The 24177-nt window shown below is 40.6% G+C and overlaps 2 pseudogenes; both read left to right on the top strand.

Moving 5' to 3' along the window:
- Positions 1-1066: 1066 nt before the first annotated feature.
- Positions 1067-1571, top strand: LOC140502727 (ubiquitin-conjugating enzyme E2 C-like; annotated as a pseudogene).
- Positions 1572-7090: 5519 nt separating this feature from the next.
- LOC140502726 (complement component 1 Q subcomponent-binding protein, mitochondrial pseudogene) overlaps positions 7091-24177 on the top strand; it is a 64973-nt pseudogene continuing 47886 nt past the window's right edge.

The following is a 24177-nucleotide window of genomic DNA, read 5'->3' as shown; positions in this document are numbered from 1 at the left end:
GTCTCAGGCAGGGTTGAGCATACAGGTGGGGATTAGGTGTCCCTAGCTTCAAAGGCTACAGGAATGCTAAAGCAAAAAGGCAGGCAGATCATCCCAGGCTGCGATGTGTCACATCTCAGTACATGTGCCCCCTTCCACCTTGGGGACAGGAGAGTGAACTCGACTGATGAAATCAAATACTCAGCTTTGGTATTAAATCGGGACCACAGCTCACTCTGGTTCAGCTCTCCTTGAGGGGAGATGGGGAGGTTAGGAGGCTGTCTCTGGGTTCTGAAATAATACAAGCACCCAGCCACAGGGCAACCTAGACACCTGGAAACCTGTGCATCATCTCCCCCAAATGTGGTCTGTGCTTAGTAGCCAACTACACAAAGGAAAAACCATGTGGGGAAATCCAGGGATTTCCAAGTCACCATGGGTATGTTTCTGTAAGGCCTGAATCTGTTCTTGACTCCTCAGAGGGTCCAAAATCTCCCACACATTGTACTAAGTTCCTCACATGTTGACCAGTTTGAAAACAAAACTCTTGACACATTTAGAACCAATTGTGTTCAGATCCACCATCTACTTAGAATTATTATTCACAAAGTTCTACTTTCCTCTTTCTCCCTCAGTGGACAGAATGGAATTCATCTATTCCATTCAACAGGCTTGTGTTACTCTGGGTAACACATTGTGCTAGGTTCTAGGGATACTAGGGGGAAGACAGCATGTACATAAATAAATAAATACAAACCATATGCAAGGAATATGGAGTAACTCTAAAAGTGAGAGAGAAAGGGAATCCCATAAGGCATTGCACAAGGTGGTACCTTTTGAAAGAAAGGGCAGTTAGGTGATGCAGTGAATAAAGCACTAAGCCTGGAGTCAGGAGGACCTGAGCTCAAATTTGGCCTCAGACACTTGCCACTTACTAGTTGTGTGACTTTGGGCAAGTCACTTAACCCCAATTGCCTTACCTCCTCCACTCCAAAAAAAAAAAAAAAAAGAAGTTGGGGGCAGTTCCTGCATGTGAGTTTCTCTTCCTTTATCTCCTGTCCCTCGGGGCCACTTTAACTTAGACCTGGTTGCTGTCAGCACTGCTACAGCTTCCCATAAGGGGTTGAGCCTGGAGTGGATAACAGCCACAGCTCCATAGGCAAGAGGTTACAGCAAGAAGTGATGACCCTAGTGATGACTGGAGACAAAGAAACTTCTGCCTTCCCAGAGTTACACAATCTCTGGGGTTAAGAGATTGTATCCATGGGCAGCTGGAACAGCATATGAAGACCTGAGTCACAAGCTCTCTCTGGAGTTTCCCAGTGGCTCCCAATATAATGCCCCTACTGCAAAATCTGCCACACCTGGTTACCATGCTAGTGCAGACACCCAAGGCAATATCTGTTTGGACATCCTCAAGGACAAGTGGTCAGCTCTGTATGATGTCAGGCTCTATCCAGCGCCTGTTAGGAGAATTCAGCATTGATAGAGCTTCGAAGCCACACACTTCTGAGCTTTGGACAAACCTCACAGTCTTTAAAAGGTACCTGCTGGAAAGCTACATGAAGCAGATGACTAGCCTAGAGACCTGATCCTGGCTGCCCAGACTTCTTTCCCTTCACTTATGTATATGTGTGTGTGTGTGTGTGTGTGTGTGTGTGTGTGCGCGTGTGTGTGTATGTGTGTGTGTATCTGTTTTCTTTCCTTATAATCTGTGTTCTCCCTTTTCTCTCTTCTGTACTTTCTGCATCATAGACTTTCTTTTCTTCTGATGTTTTTCTTTGATTTCCCTTAAACTAATACTTGTCTACCCCTCAACATTAACGTGTAAATAAATTTTGTGGTTTTTTTAAAGAAAAAAGAAGGAAGAGAGAGAGACAGAGAGAGATTCTGTGAGATCAAAGTGCATTCTAGACGCAGGATACTAAACCTCTACCTTAGACCAATGGTTCTTAACCAGTGCTCCATGCATGTTATTTATAACAGTATTTCAATAAAAATAACTGGTTTCCTTTGTGATCCTGTGTATCTTACTTTACATATTTAAAAACATTCTTAGAAATCCATAGATGTCACCAAAACATCAAAGATTCAAGACATCAAAGACGTTAACTCTTGCCTGAAGCATGAGTTTTTAGCCTGGGGTCCACAGATAAATTTCAAGGGTCTGTAAATTTGAATGGAAATAGAAGTGACACTTTTGCTTTCTCAAATTTGGCATTTAGTTCAATTATGGATTTTTAAAAATGATTCTGAGAAAGGATCTGTAGGCTTGCTGAGACTTCCAAAGGGATCTCTGACTCAAAAAATGTTGAGAAGCCCTGCTCTAGCAAGACAGGGTTGAGCTGGCGAGCCCTCTGTTCCTGATACTGCACCATAATTGCTACTGTCTACACTAAATCTCCACGGGCATTGTTCCTGGGCACCCTCACTTCCTCAATACCCTCCATACTATGGCCCATGTGCAAGTGAGGGCTGAGAATTCATCTTTGCCACCCAGACTTCAATCATGCATTCACCGCTACGTACAAGCAAACGTTTATGACAAGTTCCTTCTTAAAATTTCTGTCATTTGTTAAAAATGGAACCCAGCCCACTATATTCACAGTGTAACAGTGGACATTGTAATAATACAACTGGACATGTGTGTAGAAGAGGTTAGGACGTCATTTCCAGGGTGTGATTTAAGGGCAGATGTTGAACACCTTCAACCCCCAAATATCTCCTGCCAACCTACTAGAGCATAATGCCAGAAATTCCCACCCTCAGTCATTCTTTTGGATTCAAGTCTTTGTTAAAACTCTCATGTTACCTGGGAGGGGTAGCGATTGTTCCCGTTAGCTAGCCAGTACTCTAAGTGGGAACATGGTGGGGAATGAGAAGGAGGCCCTGAGGGAATCAGTCATGGTACAGATAAATTTGAGGAAAGGAAATGGAGTCAGGAAAAGGGGGGAATCTGGAGCTTTCTCATGGAAATTAGACCCTGGGGGAAGAGAGTGGGGGCAGGGAGGGAGAGCAGGCACAGTGGGGGGTCACGGGTATCCAAGGGACAGCATGGAGTGAGCTGCCAAGATAAAGGTTTCCTGGGGCCTGTCCAGGTGATAATAGCAGTTGATATACATCTGAAAAATGAGTCTTGTACACTTGCCGGTTTCATAGAATACAGTTCTTTTGTCCCTGGGAAATGAGGCCATGTTATTTAATAGTGTTCCATGGAGGCCAACACTTAGGGTCACTATTTTGGAATGCTAAATACTTTCCTGCTCCTCCTTCTCGTCCTTCTCTTTCTCCTCCTCCTTCTTTTCCAAATTGCCTTTCTGCTTAAAAAGAAATGCAAAAAGGTTTTTAAGCTTCACAAATGACCACAGAGAGACACGCTCATGCCATTTTGAACTGGGACTGTGGAGAAACAAATGCCTGTTTTCATTTTAAAATGTTTCTTTGGCTCACAGAGGTGACCGGGGGAGGGGGGAGGGGGGAGAAGGGAAGGGAGGGAGGGAAGGAGGGAGAAAATAAAGAAGGAAAAAAGAAAGAAAGAGAGAGAAAGAGAGAAAGGAAGGAAGGGAGGAAGGAAGGAAGGAAGGAAGGAAGGAAGGAAGGAAGGAAGGAAGGAAGGAAGGAAGGAAGGAAGGAAGGAAGGAAGGAAGGAAGGAAGGAAGGAAGGATTTGAAAGCGTTATGTTTATCCCTGCGGGGGGCGGGGGGGAGAGGGGATTTGTTCTTGATACAACAAAAACACAAGGCAGCCACAGAGGGGGCTGGAGCTCTCCTCTGGGGGCCCCATAGATGCTCTCCTGGGAACATCAGCTGATGTTTACAGGACACTGGAAGGTATGCAAAGCACTTTATCTACATTATTCCATTTTTGAACCTCGAGCTGGATGACAGGATTACTATCATCATTTTCCAAATGAAAAAACTGACTTAGAGAGTTTAATGAACTTACCCAAAATCACACAAGATTTGAGGCAGAACTAAAAATCAGATCTGTCCTCTTTCCAGGTTCAGGCCCATCTCTACCCCACCAAGTACTTTTAGGGTCTCCCAATTTCGAGCACAGAAAGTGAAGTTTTGTCATCTAAATCAGCTGAGAGACTTGGGGCTTATTGACCATAAATATTAGTCTACAGACCTCCTCCCTACCTCTCTTAATGTAAGCAAGGGGGTCTCCAAAGAAATTCAGATATAGAGCTGATTAGAAGTATGAAACTGTCAGACTCTTTTATACTGGTTTGTGGGAACAAATCTATGTACTTATGGCAGTCAGACCATAGACTGAGAGCTGGAGCCCCTTCCTTTTACCCTAATACCCAGAAAAGTTACTTCACTGGCTCAAGGTCACACATATTATAAGTAGCAGACTCAGGATTTAAACCCAGATCCTCGGATTGCCAGTGGAGCATTCTTTTCACTACATTCATAAGTTGAGCCTCTTTTGCTTACTAACATAGGAATGGCAGGGGTGTGGGGGTGTTGGGTAACACTGAGGGCAGGGAACTGATACAGTTTTTGCAGAATTAGTGTTCTCCAAACCTATCTGTGAGTTTGGTATAACAGACACAAAGCTTGTTCTTTAGACTTTGGCTGAATAAGGAATCTGAGGATGGGCCTTTCTGAGGAGTGGTTTCCAGAGTTTTTAATCAGTTACTCAAAACTGTTTGACATCAACCCAAAAGTGACTCTCTGTCTCTGTCTCTGTCTCTGTCTCTCTCTGTCTCTCTCTCTTTCTCTCTCTCTCTCTCTGTTGTTTTCAAAGCTGAAGTAAAATCATTTCAGCCACATCTGAGCTCCAGGAGAATGGGGAAAAGGGAATCTTTGTGCACTGCTGGGGGCTTTCTTGCCAATGAAGCTCAGATATGGCTGACACTATAAACCTCAAATATCAAAAAATTAGAACCTTCTTTGAGGGAGGAAACAGAAATCTAAAGAAAAGCTGACTTAGAAAAGACTAAACTCTCCTGCCATCATTGTTTCTTTTGCTCAGGCAACATCACTGATGTTCTACAAGCAGGAAGAAAATAATGTGACTTGTATTTTCCATTGGCTTTTCTGTTTGTTTTTAAAAGGTTAGCAGATTTCTAAAAACAAAGTAGGTCCTGCAGTGACAGGTTTGGAGACACTGAAAAGGACGTTTGGTTAGCTTTACCCGGTGGACAAAGGGAAAAGGAAGATCTGCAATCTGAAGGAAAGTTACAGGATTTAGGGATGAAAAGCTCTTTCGAGATTATATTCTCTAGCTCCCTCATTTGATAAGGAAACTGAGGCCCAGGAAGTTTAAACAAAGGTCAAACGTAAATAAACAAGGTTCAAATCCAAGTCTTTTTGTTGTTCAGGCATTTTTCAATCGTGTCTGACTCTGGGGTTCTCTTGGGTTTGCCATTTCTTTCCCCAATTCAATTCGCAAATGAGGCCACTGAGACAAACAGGGTTAAGTGACTTGTCGAAGGTCACGCAGCTAGTCTAGTGTTTGAGCCCAGACTTGAACTAAGGAAGTTGAGTCTTCCAGATTCCAGACCCAGTACTCTATCCACCACACCGCCTACCTGTTCGCTACACCCAGATCTACCCATCCCAGATCCAATTCTCCTTTTTTAATCTTTTTTTTTTAATGTGAACCTAAGAATCACCAACAAACATAAACATTTCAATATATAATGAAGAAGAAAGAGAAAAGCTATATGAGTAGAAAAAGCTTCAAACTTACTGTCCTTAGCCCCACTATCAATGTCAGGCATCCAGAATTAATAAAGAGCAATTGTTTCTCTTCTACCCAGGAGCCCTGTGGGTCTCCCCCTCACAGTTTGATTTTTTTTTATTATTATTAAAGGGCCCATCCCTTCAGTAACTACTTAAACAGGCCTATTCATTGAATGGGTGTACCTCACTCAAAGTGAGAATCTGTTAAGACCTGAACCTAAAATAGTCAGAGTCTCCATTGCATCATGGGCCATTTCCAGTCGTCCTGATGAATATCTGGTCATTGGACCCAGATAGCCCTGGAGGAGAAAGCGGGGTTGATGACCTTGCGCCACCCTCCCTCCCTCACTCAAATCCAAGTCAGCTGCAAGTCATGTCATCATCTTGATGTCATGGTCCTCTTCAATTTAAAAATTTTAAATTAATTTAAAAAGATATCACAGTGGGTTAAAAGGAAAGGATTCACTTGTAGACAAGACAGTTTTGTAATCAGGTTCACTCGACCAATTAAATGAGCCTGAAGAAGTCTTTTCTTGAGAGCAGACATGTATAGTGCCTACTCTGTAGGCAGAGGAATAACTGAATGTCAGTAGTTCTGATGACCAGGCAGAAGTAAGAGAGGGACCCCTACAGATATGAAAAATTGGGAAAATAAACAACTGACAATCCTGTGTGACAACTGGTGGATTTTCCTCTTATTTCTTGGGCCAGGCTTTATGTGATGATGGCTCAATGGCAGCTTTGTGAATATGATAGGATCTGGGAGTTCTGAGTTCATGGAAGCTGCTAAATACATGTCTATGACATTTACCTAAGTCCATAGGAAGTTTTCCAGGGACAGCTAGGTGGAGCAGTAAAAAAGAGTGCCAGGTCTAAAGTCAGGAAGACATCTTCCTGAGTTCAAATCAGAACTCAGACACTTAGTAGCTGTGTGACCCTGGGCAAGTCACTTAGCCCTGTTGGCCTCAGTTTTCTCATCTGTGAAACGAGCTGGAGAAGGAAATGGCAAACTGTGCCAGTATCTTTGCCAAGAAAACCCTAGATGGGGTCACAAAGAGTCAGATATGATTGACAAACAAGTGAACCACAAACAGAGGAGGGGAAGTAGCAGAGACAGCAGTGGAAGAAGTCCTCAAGGGATCTTTCTTGGTTGGTGCCTGTTGAGATCAGGCAGTCTCTCAAACATCTAAAATAGAAACTGATAACTCAAAATTTCCTTTATGTGAAGTTAGGACAAGCATTGTAGGGTGCTATAAAGAATTCTCATCTTGAGTCCGAAGGCCTTGGCCATCACCCTGGCTCTGTCATGAATTCTCTGTGATCAGCATAAATTATTTGGTGTTTCTTAGATCTGTTTTGTTTTTCTATGAATGGGACTAACAGAATCACAGATTTAGAGCTGAAGGCGACCTCCGATGTCCCTAATCCAACTGCTTCCTTTTAGAGATGAGGAAATTGAAGCCGAACTTCCGTCTTCTGACTCCTGTCAGGGTTCTTTCCAATACTGCAACTTCAAGTGCTTCACGGGGGTAGAGGAGGAATTTTATAGAAGGTCAGATTTGGAATTGGTTAGACCTGAGTCCAAGTCCTGACCCACACCAAGTGACCCAAGGGAAGTCACTTAATCTCTCTCAAACTCAGTTTCTTTGTCTGTAAAGTGGGGATAAAGATACAGTCCAATGAGGTAATACATGTGAAATATATATATTGCAAGCCTTAAGGCATTCAGTAAATGCTAGCTTTATTATTGCTATTACTGTTATTTACTGAAATTGCTTTGGAAAGAATAAAGCCCCACAGGAACCTAAAGCATGATGGCTCTTTACCTTTGAGGAGAATCCTTGAAGAATTTCCCAGAATGATGACGCAAGAGACCAAACTTAGCGCAGCAGAGCTGTCTCATCCGAGAACTGCCCTCGGTACCTGAAGTCTCCTAGACCTGCAGCTTCTAAGCCATCCCTGCAGCCCTCTCACCCTAGGACATAAAGCTCTCCTCCTTCTCCCGTTGGTGAACTGCTCCTGGGTCCTTCATTTTGTAAAGAACCCCAGGCTCATTAGCCTGCTTTCCCCTCCCAGCCTTGTTCCTGACTTCCTGGATTTAAACATCATGTTCCATCACCAGTGACCTTCATTTCTCATCCTTCTGCGCACACACAGACACACAGACACAAACACAGACACAGACACAGACACAGACACAGACACAGACACAGACACACACACACACACACACACACACACACACACACACACCTTTTCAACTCCCTTGAAGATCCTTGAAGGCAAAGATTGTCTTCTTTCTGTTTTCATTTATATCTCTAGCACTTAGCACAATGTCATATAAGTGCTTCAGAAATACTTGGTTGGTTCCTTCTTTTCTCTCATCTTTCTTCCCTCTCTTCCTTTTTTCCTCCCTCCCTCCCTTCCTTCCTTTCTTCCTTATTTCTTTCTTCCTTCCTTCCTTCCTTCCTTCCTTCCTTCCTTCCTTCCTTCCTTCCTTCCTTCCTTCCTTCCTTCCTTCCTTTTCAGTTGAAAGTTTGTATAAAGCTCCTTTTAGGAAAATGCTTCTTTGGAAGACTTCCCTCTCCCCGCCTCGCCCCACCCTCCCACTTCAGGCTGCTAGAGAGATCTGCCTCAGTTGGCAACCGCTTCTCAAAAGTGGCAGAGCTCCCTTCTATAACTCCAGTTCCCCTGGAGTTTTAATGAGTTGCTTGAATTCTGAACTTTAATGTTGCAATAACTTCAGTTTGCTTTAATAAGTTATAAAAAGAAAGTTTTATTAAAATAAGCACCATTTTGGTACTTATTTTCATATCCATAGCATTTGCATATATGTGGCTTTTGGTAAACTTTTTCCACAGCGCAAGGAATGAAAGTGCTTTACACTAATGCAAAAATATGGAATCTATTTCACCGGAGACAATTCCTAGACCAACTAGGTTTCAAAAATTTTCAAATAAAAATACAGAAGTAACTGTAGACTGCTTTGTGAAGATTATTCATTGAAAAGCAAAGCAATTTGGAAAGCAGATCATTAGAGTAAGTTATATTTTCATGTATTTATGTTTATGTCATGTTTTGGGGAATTCCTCTCCCTTCCTCAAATAGCAATGAAATAAATGACAGAGGCCTCAGGCAAGAACTCTTTCTTGGTTGCTCCTGCTTTAGACATAGCAATCTGGCCAATCCTGGTGCTGAGAATGCAAAATGAACCCCAGAGTCCAGGACTCCCCACACTCATAATGCCACTGTCCCATGTCAGCAATTCTGCCTTCAAATCAAAGGGGCCTTATCTGAATGAACAGGGAGAAAGAAGAGAGGAGAATGACTTAGTTCACTGCAGACAAATCAATGGTTTTTTGCTGGATCCTGTAGGGGAGGACTCCAAAATTCCTCACTATTGGGGTAGGATGGACAGATGACATTGATTATTGTTGGAACACTTTTCCTCCAGATTTAATTTAAAATGGAAATTCTAAGATGGGTCCAAGGGAAGTCAAGCTTCACTGTGGGTGGGTAGGGATAATATGCTGGGCCTGATGCCCTCTCCCCTCTTCTTCCTCCTCCCTTTCCTTCTCTTCTTCCACAGTGCCAAGGGGCGCTGAAGCCAAGGAAGGGATGGGCTAAGGTACTTCACAACCCTTTTCTCTCGTTCTTCTTCTTTATATGTATCTTGAATGGAGATTATAATCTATTTATTTTGTTTTATTTTTATTTACCTATTGTCTCCCCTATAGAATGTAAGCTCCTTGAAGTCAGGAACTGCTTTTTGCATTTCTTTGTATTCTCCAAAGGCATAGCACATGTGGGCCAGGTCTGGCTCATAGTGAGCACTAAATAAATATGTGTTACCTGACTGACTCTACTTCACCCCCACTCCCAACCCCTTTGAAGGAGGACCTAGAGAAACTCTTCCAATGACTTCCCTTGGGAACTCCAAACTATGTCAGTGACCTGGGAATTCTCACAACCTGTCTCCCTTGCTTGGAATTCTTTCCTTCCTCATTTCCACTTCTGCCCCCAGCCTTCCCTGACTTCCTTCGAATCTCAGCTAAAAATCACACCTTCTACTTGAAGCTTTTCCTGATCCTCCTTTTAGTTAGCACCTTCCCTCATTAGACTATAAACTCCTAGTACAGACTAAGTTTTGAAGTTTTGTTTTTGATTTTCTGCAGTGCCTGGAACACAGTGACGTTTAATAAACACTCGTGCACTTGACTCGGAACCCATACGTGATGAATTCCTGATCCAGGATATTGTTCTAGTCTTCAATATACAGGAATTCTATAGATGTTTCATATGGATTATCATTTGGTTTCTCCAGAGATCTCAGGCTACTAGAGAACTTGGACCAGATTCTACACTTCTCATGCTCCCTACTTCTGAAATGACAGTTACAGCCACAAAACCACCAAATGCACACAGAGCCTGTCAGATTGCCAAGAAATATTTGGCAACTGATTGGTTAATTAGATATGTCCTACCTCCAGAACTGAAAATCATTTAACGGAAGTGTAGTCTCTAAATACATGTTGGTTGAATGAATTAATGAATAATCTTTAACCACCTCAAATGGGCCCAAATACATTGAAAAACTTCAAAGGAAATTCTAATCCTGTTTTTCTCTGGTTTGGGTAAAGTATCTTAAAAGTCAGAGCTTAAACTACTTTTCTTGAATGATTATTGCCTTGATTTAAATTGTTATAACATCTACCATGAGAAATTTAGATTAAAATTAGGGAAGTATTTTCTAATAATAGGAACTGGCATACATCTCAGTAGCCAACCAAAGAAAGTAATAGTATTTCCTACTTGAGCCTTTCTCTCTGTCTCTCTCTGTCTCTGTCTGTCTGTCTGTCTCTCTCTCTCTCTCTGTGTATCTCTCTGTCTCTATCTCTCTTTGTCTCTGTGTCTCTCTCTCCCATAGAATAGATTATCATCCAGTTAAGATACATTTTGATGCTATTTTATGTGAAAGTAGAAAGAATATCCTCCTTAAAAAATGGTCATACAATCTGGTTCTGGAGAGGGATCTTGGAAAACATTTAGTCCACCTCCTTCATTTAAACAAATGAGAAAATTCCAGTCTAGACAGTAAGGAGCAGAAGCACAGTTGTTCTCCTTGGTGTGAAATGCATACTCTCCTGTCTCATCTCAACACCCTACAATCCCTAGCTTTTTTCAAAGTTCAACTAGCTAGCTCAGGTGGCACACTAGGCTTTTTCTTATCTCTTGTTATTAGTGGTCTCTTTCTGGAATTCATATTGCATTGTTTTGTGCAAGCTTTATGTTTATTGAATTTTATAAATATTGTATCACCCCCTCTTCTCTCTCCCCCTCCCATCCTGCTCATGTAAGCTCTTTTAGGACAGAGACTGTTTAGTTTTTGTCTTTTTATCTCCAGTGTCATACACTCCCTAGGAGTTCTTAATAAAGACTTGTTGAATGGAATTGATTTTTAAAATCTGTATCCTTTGATCCCAGATCCAGGCCATATTCCAATACACCATGCTGCCTTCCATGATTCCACCTAATAGCATGATTCTGAGATCTTGAATTCTGTCTATACAGGAAAAAGAAATACATATATTTTCTTTCCCTGGTTATCTGGCTCCTTTGACTATACCACCAACAAAGCTGGATATTTCAAGGGGAAAAGACCCCCCCCCCCCCAAAACAATAATAACAATTCTCCGTATGGTAATCCCATTTGGCAGTGTTTGACCAACTCCTTGAGTTAGAACAAACTTCCACTTTGCTATCTTGTGGAGATGAAGTTTTAAGTTTCCTCTCAAACTCATTAAACTACTCATTGTAATAAAACATTTTTAAAACTCATAGGGTACATGGTCTTATACTAGAAACTATAATCCTCATTAATCCCTATACTCTATAGAATAATCCCCTTCCCCATGGTCATTTACCCTTTCACTTATTTTAGGATTTGTATAATCCTTGGAAACTCATGGGCTTGGTTCTCTTTTCTAAGTATAAAGAACTATTTAAAACATGCTGGTTGGAGAATTAATTTATTTGATAAAAAACAAAGACTTTTCAAAATGGCTGTAGTCAAATCTTCTTACACACCATCTGTAGTAAGAGGAAATTCCTTAAAGCCATAATTTCATCTGCCAACATGGCTGTTCTTTCTTCCTCTGGTGTATACTATGCCTTGTGTTTTCCAGTGTGCCTGATTCTAAATGGGAACCCCAAAGTTTAGCTTGTTATGATAATAGCGCCTTACCCTCCAAGCATTTTCACACACATTACCTCATTTGATAGATCAGAGGAGATAACATGGGTAAAATGCTTAAAGCCCTATGTAATTATTTTTATCGGAACCTTACAGACAAGGTCCCTAGAATGAGAAGAAGGTTGGAAAGGCAAAAAGCAGTGGGTTGGTCTCAGGCAAAAAGGTGAAGCAAGTTACTTTCATTTACTTGTTTCTCTCTCCATTTCATTGTCTCCTCCCATTCTTTCCTCCATCTCAGAACCTTATGTTAGTTATCAGGACCTCTCAGTGAAGCATGGTACCTGATCTTGCTTTCTGGTAAAAACTTCATACTCTAGACCTTTCTTTCCCTCTTTCATTAAGGAACCACTGGAACCACATCCAATCTCAGTATATAATCTTATTAGGCAAAGGGAGGTAGCTAGCAATAACTCATCATTGTTAATAGCGTGAGTTGTTTTGAGTTTTTTGTCTGGATCATGACACCCAGTATGGAAACTCATTTCACTAATGTACGTAGGACCAACTCTTCTGAAATTTGCAGTGAAGCATGTAAAAAACCAAATTACCTGTCAGATCTACAGCTAAGGGAAGAGTTCATGACCAAACAAGAGATAAAAAGACTTATTTCAGGTAAAATAAATCATTTTGATTGCATTAAATTTAAAAGATTTTGCACAAAACCCATGCAGTCAAATTTATTAGAAAAACAGGGAAATGGGAGGGGGGCAGAAGGTTACAGCAAGTTTCTCTGATAAAAGTCTTATTTTTCAAATATATAAGGAACTGAATCAAATTTATAAAAATAAATGTTATTCCACAATTGATAAATGGTCAAAGGATGGAAACAGGCAATTTTTAGAAGAAGAGCTAAAAACTATCAATAGTCATAGAAAAAGTACTCTAAATCATTAATAATTAGAGAAATTCAATTTAAAACAACTTTGAGGTATCACCTTATGTTCATCAGATTAACTAAAATGACAAAAAAGTAAAGTTACAAATGCTGGAGGGGATGTGGGAAAATAGGTAGACTAATACACTATTGGTGAAGCCGTGAACTAGTCAAATTACTCAGGAGAACAATTTGACACTATGCCCCCAAAGCTATAAAACTATATACACTCTGACCTAGCAATATTGTTAATAGGAATATACCTCAAAGAGGTCAAGGAAAAAAAATTGACCCATGTGTAAATACACACACACAGAGCAGCTCTTTTGTTGTGGAAATGCCCATTAATTGGGCAGTGATGTACAAATGTGACAGAATAATATTGTGCTATAAAATGTGATGAAGGGGATGGTTTCAGGGGAGGGAAACTGAGAAGATTTATATGAACTGATACAAAATGAAGTGAGCAGAACAAGAAGAACCACATACATAGTAACATGAATAGTTAAATGTCCATCCATGGTGAAAGACTCAACAACTCTGATCCATGATAACACCAAAGGATTCATGATAAAATGCTTTCTATCTATAGATAGAGAACTATTGGATGCAGAATGAAGTCTGAAGCATCTTTTGTTCTCTTTATTTTTCTTACTTTTTTTTGGCTAATTGGAAAGTATGTTTTACATGGCCTCATCCATATAATGGGTATCATATTTCTTGTCTTCTCAATGGATGAGGGAGGGAGGAAAGAGAAGAGAATCTGGAATTGAAAATTTAAAAAATTTTAAAACCTTAAAATAGATTAGGAATTGAAAATTTTGGAAATAAGTGAACAAATTATTGTATATGAATGTAATGAAATATTGGTGACATGGTGCAAATGAAAAATTAGAAGTAGAAGACACATAAAGTGGTGCTTTATGAAGAAAACAGTACTTGAAGAAGAATATATACGTTGAGTATAACCATGTAATGACAAACAAGAATAATAGTGATGTCTGTGTTACACATGCAGATAAGAAGGCCACAATGGCTCATAAAAACAAGGACAGTGTAGGTACAGTTGGGTTAAAGTCAATATACACATCTTTAGAATTGAGGCTAATAAAACAAAGGAATCTGGCAAATGTTTATAGATATATGTATATAATCATTTTAAAATCCCTTTAAGATTTTATTTTTTTTTGTTTTATTTCCTTTTTTGGAGTTATTTTTGAATAATTTCAAAGTTATATTTGAATATTTATATATGTCAAATGAGATTGATGTGTATATCTATATCTATATCTATATAATATATATAAGACGCGCCTCTCTGTGTCTTGTAGACCATTGCATTGAATTTTTTTTTTAAATCATTAAAGACCAACAAGGACAATGATTTATTTATTGTAATTGTCCTTCATGGTGTGTCTGGTGTTACCCTGTCAAAACAGTCTAAGGATGATAGGATCCATCTGTCCTCTCAATCATATACTTGCCTGGTATATACTGGAAGACCCAGGTAACTCATTGTTTATCATCCCTTTACCTGAATAATGAACAGTGACTTCCAATCTGCACTTCTCATTTACACCGAAGTTACTGGAGAACAGAAGATTATTTTTTTAATTTAAGACAATGGATCCTTTGGAATCACTCCCATCTAATGTGCGTCTGCGCTTAGGAAGTTGACTGAGAATGTTAATACTATAAAAGAGTCCATTCCCTAAAGCCAGCCAAGTTGCTAGGCAGTCTCCCAACTTTCTGGATTCTCTCTAAGGCAAAACAGTCACCAGTAAGACTGGGAAGGAAGACAAGATAAAAAACAGAGGATGATTAAAGCAGGGCAAAACCAAACAACCAAGTAAATCCCGGGAGAGAGTAGACAGTCAAACAGAATTTATTAAGCACCTACTATGTGCCAGACACTGTGTTTGGGATGTGAAGAAAGGCAAACAAGGAGCTTTCTGCTCACAGGGAATCCACGGTCTAAAGGGAAGGTCAACATGCAGATAATTATGTCCCAATAAAGGATAAATTGGAGGTGATCAGGCATTGATTTCTTCAATACTGGTTGAACAAACTGAATGACATATAAAGATGGGAGAAACCTAACAGATTTTTGCCCCTCAACCCTTTATGATGCTTTTTAATTTCCTGAGTACAGGCCTACTAATGTCAAGGCAAATAAAATAAATAGTGAAAGAAGCTTCCAAATTATCTCATAAGATTTATAGCTGAAAGAGACTGAAGAAATCATTTAGTCCACTCCCTTAGAGTCCCCTGGAGAAGCCAAATATCAAAAGGATAAGTTCCCAAGGTGGGTAACACTGCTCCCTGGGGGCACTGGAACAATTCAGGGGGTGTAGGAGTAGCCTCGGGTGCAATTGAAGGGTCATTAAAAAAATAAACGTTGATGGAAGCCTAAGGAAAGAAGAGAAGAAAATTTTGAAAAGGCATTCATACGTATTTCATCTGTTGGGTAACAGTGCTAAAATCATAGTGGTCACATTATTTTCCAAAAAACACCCCAAATGCAAGGTATAACCAATCAGTGGTCAAATCCACCAAGAGGTCTTAACAAGCAAGTGTTGGCAGGTAAGCATGTGGGGAAGTCAAGCCCACATCAGCAGGAACATGGGCATGTAATGATTTGTTTACAATATGATACTATACAGTTACATGACACAATATTGTTTCATCAAAATTTCAATGCAGGAAAAAAACTCACAAATTTATAATAAATTATTAAATTTAAGATGCATCAGTTTTAAAAAAGATTTAAAGAAAGTAGATTTCCAGGGAGGCACTGTGTATTTTTTTTTTTATTATTGAAAAGGGGTTGGTAGGCCAAATTAGTTTGGGAACCTCTGGTCTAGAATATTAAGTGATCCCTGACTGACTTCTAGGTCCTGTATCACAGACCCTGTCTTTCAGACTAAGGAAAGGAAGTGGGTTCACCAGAACCTTTCCTAGCAGCTTCATCTTTGTTCTCTTTTCTCTCTGCTATATACCACCCAAACATTCACAGAAATCCAGAGTTGGAAGAAATCACCAAGTTCATCCAACGCAGATTCCTATTCAATACAAGGAATTTCTCATTCAGACCCCACTTTTCTTACACACTTATATATTATTTTTCATTACAATTATCACATGGGTTTCTAATCCCCCATCTAGTCTATGAATCAATGGAAAAAGCATTTATGAAACACTTATAATGTGTCAAACATTATGTTAAGTGTTGGAAATACAAAATGGAAACATGAGACAGTCTCATTTCTCACACCCAGACCTCACACTCTAACTGGGGAAGTGTAACACCACAGCAGCCACTATGGGTATGCAGGTGTATTTCCAGGGTAAATTCACAAAATATAAACTCTCCTCCTCAAAGACTAAACCAAGACATTATTCAAACACCAGAAAGTCAAATCATACTAACAAGGAAATATATATACATTATCAATGCAGGGAGCACAGTCATCCCCAAGTCTTCCCTCCATTAGGCCTCCCCACAAACAAGCTCCCTTAGGCAAAATCGCTCTCTCTCTCTCTCTCTCTCTCTCTCTCTCTCTCTCTCTCTCTCTCATGCTAGCTGCTCTGTCCAGCTCTGCCTCACTCTCTTTCAGCTCTGCCTTTCCTGCTTCACCTGTTCTGCAAACTCCTCCCACCATCACCTTCATGACTCAGGCTGCAGACTGGGCCAAAGCTCAAAGCAGGTCACATGGGCCTGTTAAGGGGCAGGGAAGATCTTCAAATTCCCTTAACATTACAGGAAGACAACATATAAGGAAAGGCTCCAAAACAAGGTGGATGGTAATGCCCCCGGGCACTTCAATAGTTCAGATAAAAGTATCTGGCATTCTCGAGTGCCCAGGAGCAGAGCCAAGAGGAGAGACTAGGCCTTCATTCCAATATTCGGCATGGTGCTCTGCACATAGGTAGTATTTGATCAGCTTTTGTTGAATTGAATTGATTACAACATCCTTAAGAAGTAGTCAGCCAGGTTTGGCTTGGCTACTTCCATATTTTATCTAAGATACCCAGTGATACAACCTCTTATTTTTCCTCTCTCTGAACTCTCCTCTCAGATCTCTTTACCACACTCGGGTTCATAGATTTGCATATAAGTATACGTCTAGGTTTGGTACTGCTCCCTTTCCTCTTCTGTCAGATGTTTTTCTTAAGCAATATCTACCTGGAACACCAACGAAGGCAGGCAAGGTTCTCCAAGTACTCCAGTAGCCACCCATTAGAGCTGGAAGGTTTAGAATCACAGCAAACCTCCCCACTTTTGGAATGTGGGTAGAGGTTGGAAGAATTTCCCCTACTCAGTGTCTCCACTCCACCTCTAATTCCATAACAGAGCAGATCCCCAAAGGGCCAAAACTGAGGATAAACTTGCCTTTCACTCACGCAATAAAACAGTGATCACCGTCTCGCTTACTCTAAGTGCAAAACACAAATAAAACAAAAACAGACCCAATTTTACTCTGCTTTGGAAGGTTTTTCATAAATTAAAAGATCAAAACCATAAGAATTTCTTTCATTTGGATCCATCCTCCAACTAGGAGTAAACCTGACACTTCAGCCAAAGTTCAATCTGCCCTTTTTGAATCTGTACAACATAAGCCACTCACTGATCCCTTTCTTTCAATGCCTCCTGCTCCACCCTCATTCGCACGTTAGGATGTACACAAATCAAAAGCAATTGTGATTGAACAAGTTGCATCTAGTCAGACAATTCAAGTTACACAAACAGAAATCATAAACATAAATTTAGAAAACAGACGTAAGTTTCAGAATCAAGGCATGTCCTACGGGTGCAGGGGTGGGAGAGGGTTAAAATGTGTCTCCATCTTCCTCAATTCTCCTGACAAAGAAACGGTTCACAAATGTGGCATTTCATTCTAACCATACACCTCCTCAGGAGCCTAAGAGGCAGTCATCAGCTGATGACTACCCAGTCCCCTATTTCAAAGTCCATTCCCTCTCTGTACTTTTTGCTCATATAAGTCCATTCTCAATGTGAACTCAGTCTTTCATTCCCTCAAACTGAAAACAAACTCCCACCACTGAGGCTTCCCAGTGGTACTCATCATAGTCTCAGTCCTTTCCAGGACAAGAAGGAAAAATAACTGTCCATCTGGACTCCATTTCACAAAAGTTCATGCAGCTAGTCTCTGAAGACTTCTCTCTGCCTTCAGAGATCTGTCTCCAAAAGCCTGCTATACTATTCAAAGAGAAGACTGTACTGTACTCATCATATTGTGCCCCACAATAATACTAAAGTATTCATTATTATTATTTTATGGCATTAGTATAGTCTACTTACTTGGTAAAATCCACATCAATAGGAAAAAGATAAATCTGATCATCCGTTGTGAGGAAACACAATGAATAGAAAATGCATCCCTTCCAGGATGAGACAATGCAAAGGGATAGACATCCCATTAATATTCTATCAGGACATATATCTTAAACAGGCACTGTAAAGGGGGAATGCACTGGGCTCAGAATTGAACAGGAGGAGGAGATTAGTCTTGATCACATTTTAGAAAGGGTACAACCATTTTATCATCCTTTTTCTGCCTTAAAAGTCTATCTTTTAAATCACACAAGGTTTCTTTTTCCAGTGATGCCAGACAGCTGCAAATCATAGAATCCCAAGCCCTTGGAGGGACCACTATGACAAATAACCAAAAACACAGTGAGGAGTTCTGTAGTGGGTGGAAGAAATCTGCAGTATGTTAACCAAAGAAGAGTTGCACACAAGAAACATCTTCAGAAAAAGAGCATTGAAAGCATTTACAGAAAGAAAAGCAGGTGGTCAAGAATGACACAAGAGATGGGAGGATAGTTTGGAACCTCCAAGCTCTGAAGAGATTCAGAAAATGGTCCCCCATTGGGTTAGATTGGTCCTATATGTGGGATTTCAGTGGGAGGGGGGAAGCCATGGGCATGAATTCCACAAGATGAGAAAATCTGTAGTGGTTGTGATATGTATTAGTACCGCAATGATTCCAGATCTAAGTGTATAAGGGTAAAATGCCCCTCCTGACTTCCAGTCATGAGTCGCTGCCTGCTAAATTAAACATTCCCCATTCATTTCACATGCTATGGTTGTTGCAGATCCTATGCTGGGTGATGAGGATACAAGGAGAAACAAAACAGAAGCTTTGATTCTTCTGGGGGTGGGGGGAAGCATAAACACAGATATGTGAAAGTTAAAGATACATCAAATCAAACTAAAATATTTTGGGGGTAGGTTTAATAATGGGGGGAATCAGGGCTCTTGTAGGAGATGCTGTCTGAGCTGATTGTTGATGGGAGCTGGGAGTTTCAAGGATTAGAGGTGAGGAAGACAAGTACTTTAATCATGAGGCACACTCTAACCAAAAGCACAGAGAGGAGATAGAATAGAAATTTGGGGTTTGGGGCTGTTATATAAAATGTGAGAAGGGGAGTAATATGTAATCAGCCTGGATTCCAGGCTGCAGATGGGTGTGAAAAGTCTAGAGTTTGTAGAAGGAAATAGGGACTGTCTTCTGAGGATCCCACTGGGGAGAATATACAAAAGCCATACTCTTCTCCCTTTGGTTTTTCCATAAGCTGCCTCTTACCAAGTCCAGTTTCATCCATTTTCTTTCAAAATAAACTGACAACCATTTGGCCCTCTGGTTGGTCTTTTTTTTTTTTTTTTTTTTTTGTCCTAAGAGAATATCATTCCTCACTTTTCTTTCTCTATAATTAAGTAGGAACTTCATTTTCCTGGTTTCGAGTTGCAGCATGACATCAGCTGGGACATTTCATCACATTCAAACTATACAACTGAGCAAGCTCCAGGCAGTCAGTGCACATGGGAACATATCCTTTTCACATTTGAGAGGATTCGTATAAAGAGGAAAGAGAAAGGCGGCATCTGTGACCACGGCCACAGGAAACGCGTAGCTTATCTCAGGGATGTCATCCAATGTCCAACCTGACAAAAGGACCATTTTTAACACTCGTATCCTGCTTACTGCTTTTTCGTTAATCAGCAGATTTCTCTTCCCTTTTTATCCTGCTGGTGGACAACACAGAACCTGCATCATAGGCTCACCATGACATACAAGCTGTTGTTCCATGTAGTTTATTTTCTTCTCTGTACAGGTTGGAATCAGTGACCTCTAAGGTCCTTGTCAGCCCTGGGGTGGTGTGATTCTGCATTTCTGTCACTGCTGTGTTCAGGTGGCCTGACCTGACTTGGTCACGCCATGCCAGAGCCCTACTGTATTTACTGAGCCTCCCCAGTGTGGAAGGTCTTATACACACTATTTGTGTTGACAAAATACAGTCACAACATGGCCCCTGACCTCTCGGAATTCACAATACCAGGCAGCCTGACACTTACCCTTCACCCATACAGTACACAGATCAACGACCCAGCACCAAGTCATTCCCAATGGACAGCTTTTTCAATGGTAGTTTTATATTCATTTTTGCTCCCTGACTTTTCTTCTTGGGTTTTTCCCCTTATAATTTGATTTTTAAAAATTGACTTAATTTCTGGAGGAATAGCTTTTCCTAGGAAGAGCTTGAGGAAAGAAACAGACTTTCCCCTCTCTCTTTCCTGACTTCCCACCACCTGGGAGAATTAAGAGTCTGTTGAAAAGGAAGGCCCACCCAGCTATCTCTTTCCAGTTCTCTTCAACCAGGGAGGTATTGAATCTTGACCTCAAGGACAGCTTGCTTTTGACCTGACACATGAGACTGGAATTACCCTTATCTGTCTTAGATAATTGTATAGGGCTCATGAAAGGGCTCATGAAAGCAATCAATCCCTTTATATTCTTTCAGACTCAGATACTTGCTTCTCTCTGATACGTGCTGTCTGAAGCTGTATGTGCTGGGAAATGAGCTTTTCTGATAGTGGATTCTAGTTTGGTGAGTCTTGTTGGAGCACCTGGCCCCTACCCCTGGGATGAATGCTTGCTGAACACAGGAGATAGCTGCCATCAGCACAACCACTGATTGCAAGGGGAAGGGGAGTACCTGGAGAGCAGTCAGATGTCATCATGTGATGAGGTGAGCAGTTAGAATAATGAAGTAGCAGCTTTGGAGTCCCAGAGATATTCTGAGAGAAAAGATGTGGGGTGCACGTGTTTGCCAATATAATACTTCAAAAATTCATTTTTCCCAAGCACTGAAGAAGGCTTTCAGGGAAACAAGGAGGCCCATTTGACCTGAGTCCCCACCCTATATGGAGTAAGGCTTGCCAGTTTTTCAGTCTGATTCGGCAGAGGATGAAGTTGCCAGGCAAAATCACCTTTCATGAGGAAATAAAAGGGTTGTAATGAAAACTGTAGAAATGCCAAAGGGGGGCGGGGGAGGGAGCTCATTTAAAATACTGGAAATATTTGCCAGAGCATCTGCTTGAAACAAAATAAAAGATGTATTTTAATGGAAAATGTTTTTAAAACTTTAAAGGAAATAAAAACCATTGCAGCCCTGTGAATGGAGTGGGAGCCCCAATGAAATCAGCCTTTATACAATCTTCAGGATCTCAGCAGAGAGCAAGGCAAGGTCTCCTGAGATGTTCCCTCTTGGCCTTTCCAGACAGTAAGAATTGGAGCTGGGGGGGTGGGGGGAGGCGGTGTTAGGGATAAGTAAGCAAGCCAAATAGTCAAACAACTTTATGCTGTAAGACCTATGTTTATATGCCCATACACACCATTAAACCGTGTTGTGAATGTTAGGGAATGGGTCAAGTTCCAAGGACAGAAGTGAATCACACCTGATGCAAGCCAGGCTCTGTGCACAAACATACTTTGTGGGGGTAACTGAACCACAAGTTAAGAGCAGGAACCATTATCCAAATCCTTCTCCTCTGCTTCCTCCTCATCTTCCTCATTCTTCTTCTCCTCCTTTTCCTCCTCTACCTCCTTTTCCTCTTCCACTTCCTCAGAATTGATATAGTGGTTTCTTTCTGATAAAGCACTTTGTTAACATTATGCCTGTGAGGATAAGTAACGCATGTGTAACAGTCTCTGTGCATGTCTACACACACACACACACACACACACACACACACACACACATTCCCACAATGGATACTGTGGGCTCCTCGCATCCTCCTTTGGCTTGTGTCTCCCCTCAGACTCTCCCCTCAGGAGCCTCCCATTTTGGTTGGTGTCTAAGGCCCTGGTGATGAAGAAAAGACTTTCTGTTGTCATGTGAGCACTCCAACGAACAAGGGCACAAACCAGGCACTGTTTCACCTTGTCGTGTAAATGGCAGGCCGCTCAAACCCATTTACAAACCAACTTTCTTTCCCTCTCCCGTGAGTCTCAATTCCTGGAGATCTGCACAGTCCTCCAGAATTATCCAAAACCTTCTTCAAAGCTCAGTTCAAATACAGCTTCTTACATGAGTCCATTACTGCTATCTGCACCTTGTCCCTCCCCCACATGCTGGTACATTCCCCTCAAATTACGTGGATTTATTCTGTATGTATTTGTAGGTTTGTATGTTGTCTCCCTCAATAGATTAGCACTTTAAATACAAGTATTGATTTTCTTCTCTCTTTGTGTCCCCTACGGCTAATAAAGCGTCTGACACATTTAGGGTTAGGGTTATGCCAAAACTGTGATCTCCTCAGTTTAGGGCAAGCCTACTAAAGAAACTTCCTCCGCAGGGCAGACCAGCATCAAATCTGCAACTTAGAGTCTTAAACAGCTGCCTAGGGCACTCACAGGTTACCTGATCTGTCCAGGTAGCAGAAGTACATACTAGGTTCTGAATAAATGCTTGTTGATTGACAAATTGGGGATGAAGACCTCCTGAAAGGGAAAATTCTCACTTGGCATCACTAGAGAATCAATCCTTGCCCCCTGACCCCACAGGTTCACCTTGCTCACAGAATTATTGAAGTGAAGAATTAAAGTCCAGTTTTGCTTTCCACACATTAATGCCCTGGTTCCTACTTGGTCCAGGAACTCCTCACCTTCTTCCGGGAATGACTGTTTAAGAACTCTTCCTCTGTGTGTGTGTACACACACATACACACACATATACATATATATACATAATACACATGCACACATACATATGTTATATGTATGTGTGTATTTATGTATATTTATGTGTGTGTATGTACACACATATACACTTACATTTCTTTTCTATAAAGCACTTTGTTCATATTAAACCTATCAAGGTAAATAATTAAAGTATAACGATATTATGTATATGTTGGTGTGTGTATACTCATGATACATGTATGTGCATCTTATAATATACATATAATATATGTATGGGGGTTATATACACATATATGCAAGCGTGTGTATCTATATATTTGTGTGTATATACACACAAACACACATACATATAATCAAATGTTCCTCTGATGTCACTGATATGAATTTCAGCGATGAAAGAGCCTTCCTGTATGACTTTAATTCAGGTCCTCACACTAGTTCACTGTGGAGTTGACCCAGCATGCTAGGAAGCTTCCACACTTTCTCTCGACATCACAAGAATACAAATGGAGCACAAAGCTATGTGTGAAGATATATATATATGCACAACCATATACACATATATATACACATATATGCATGTATGTATGGGTGTACATATATGCACATGTGTATTTATATGCATGCATATGTGTTTATGTATGTATCCACCTATATGTACACACACATCCCTTTCTCCACTTGACCAGTCCATCTTCTTTTTCATTTATGTGAATATGTCTGTGTGTATGTAATATATATGGATAGTATTGAGTTATATATATACATAATTGAAATAATTATCCATAAAGATAGTTCAATAATTTAAGGAATCTGCAATCAATCAGTATTACTAAGTACCTTCTATGTGCCAGGCACCATGCTAAGCAATGGGAATAAAAAAGAGTAAAATAATTCCTACTCTCAAAATATTAACATTATGTAACTGCTCTCATGATCATTACCATTAGATAGCCTTAAGAAGGGTTTAGATAAACTGCTTCATATGGTCACAGATCTTGAGCTTACAGGGTCCTTAGATCATTTAATATGGCTTTTCATCTGATGAATGAGGACACTGAAACCTCGAAAGATGAAGTGACTTGCCCAAGATGACCTTGGGGAGCTGATAATGCACATGGTGAGAGGCAGGCAGTGGATGGCAGATGGAGGATTGGACCATAAGTCCAAAACTCTGAAACCAGTACTGTCTTCACACCAGTGGTCTTGACTTTAGATGTGCGTGTGTGGGTGTGTATGTGGATTTCAACATCAGATAAACTGAATTATAGGCAATGGTGGATAATCAATTTCATTAAAGTCATCCTGGTGGAAATCACTTTGTTCATTCCACATGCTATATATAATCAAACTCTTGTTATTATT

The sequence above is a fragment of the Notamacropus eugenii genome, chromosome 4, assembly GCF_028372415.1.
Source record: "Notamacropus eugenii isolate mMacEug1 chromosome 4, mMacEug1.pri_v2, whole genome shotgun sequence".
NCBI classification, from domain to species: Eukaryota; Metazoa; Chordata; class Mammalia; order Diprotodontia; family Macropodidae; genus Notamacropus; species Notamacropus eugenii.
This window is presented reverse-complemented; position numbering and strand designations above follow the sequence as displayed.